Source organism: Otolemur garnettii, unplaced genomic scaffold (genome assembly GCF_000181295.1).
Source record: "Otolemur garnettii isolate 467f Iridium unplaced genomic scaffold, OtoGar3 scaffold00008, whole genome shotgun sequence".
NCBI classification, from domain to species: Eukaryota; Metazoa; Chordata; class Mammalia; order Primates; family Galagidae; genus Otolemur; species Otolemur garnettii.
The window spans coordinates 21945101-21946748 of NW_003852403.1; the positions used below are offsets into that span (position 1 = coordinate 21945101).

Genomic DNA, 1648 nt, shown 5'->3' on the forward strand with positions numbered 1-1648 from the left:
ATAGTCCATCCAGAGTCACAACTCCACACTTCAACAACAACATGCTGGCAGATTCTAAAAAAATTGCTTTCAAAAAAGGCATAACCCAGATGTCCCCCCATTTGACCAACTCCATCTAAGTTTAGATATGCAGAGGGCTTAGATATGTCCAGAGTAAGCCACATGCAAGCCACATGATCATTAACTGATCAATTTTCTAAAATAAGGTTTTAGGACAATTACAGTAAGATAAGGGTAAGGGAAGTAAACATGGAGGAATGAAGTCCTAATTACTATAACATGCATATTTTTTTTGACAGTAGTGAGAAACCTTTTATAGATAAGTTACAAAGAAAAGGCAAATAAACAATTTTGTATAAGAAATTTAACACATTCTGTGTAGTCTTTACTCTGCTCTCATCATCCAAGAGTCCTCAAACTTTTTAAACAGTGGGCCAGTTCACTGTCCCTCAGACTATTGGAGGGCTGGACTGTGGGTTCTGGGATGAGTTGGCTGCTAAGCAGGACAGGCAGTGACGGCAAAAACACCCAGTGGGCAGGATAAATGTCCTCAGTGCATGTTGCCCGCGGGCCATAGTTTGAGGATGCCTGGTATAAACTTTTCATAGCCTACTTGACCATTACCGTCCATATCTGCTTCCCTGATCATTTTGTGCATGTCTTCATCTGTTAACTTCTGACATTTGTCATCACACGGTGAAGCTCTGCTGCATTGATACAGCCGTTCCCATCCTTATCAAACACAAGGAAAGCTTCTCTAATTTCTTTTTCACTGTCTTTGTCTTTCATTTTTCTTACCATCTTTGTCAGAAATTCAGGGAAGCCAATTGTGCCATTACCATTAGCATTTATTTCATCAATCATGTCCTGTAACTCTGTTTCTGTGAGATTCTGTCCAAGAGACCTCATTATAGTTCCCAATTCCTTTGTTGTTATAGTTCCATCACCATCCTTGTGAAATAGTGAAAAAGCTTCTTTGAATTCTACAATCTGTTCTTTAGTCAGTTGGTCAGCCATGCTGCAAGCACTACTCTGAGATGCGACCACATAACCACTCTCCCTGCTTGCTCCACTTGGACTAATTCAGGCTCTGTTCTATTTTCTTTTTTCTTTCTCTTCCTCAGACTGGATAATCTCAATTGATCTACTTTCAAATCCACTGGTTCTTTTTTCTTCCTGCCTAAATATGCTGTTGTGCCCTTCGTTTTAGTTTGTAGTTTCAACTCCAAAATTTCTATTTGATTCCTGTGCACTTGTATCTCCTACAAGTGCCTACCTGATCTTGGATGCGCACAGGTTATTATGGCCCAGGTATAGCAAACACTCTCTGTGGATTACTTTTTCCTCTCTCCTTAGACGAACTTTTGAGTATATCCCATAACTTTTATCATCAATACTAAAAAATATAAGTCCTCTAGTAACATTTAGTCACAAGAACAGGCTTATTTCAGTGGCTGGTTTGTCCAATCAGTGTTGCCTTCAAAATGCTCTTCCCTCCATCCTGATTCTGCTTCAGGGCAGCAAGATTGCAGGTGTGGAGGTGGAACGTGATTGGATTCTTTCACTTGTCTACCTTGTTCTTCTCTTGCTCTTCACCTGTTTGTCTCCTGTTCCTCCAGGTTTGCATGGAGAGGGGGAAGAGAGAGGT

At 40.5% G+C, this 1648-nt stretch overlaps 1 pseudogene; it reads right to left on the reverse strand.

Annotated features, from left to right (window-relative positions):
- Positions 1 to 550: 550 nt before the first annotated feature.
- LOC100951624 lies at positions 551 to 1017 on the reverse strand (annotated as a pseudogene).
- Positions 1018 to 1648: the final 631 nt, after the last annotated feature.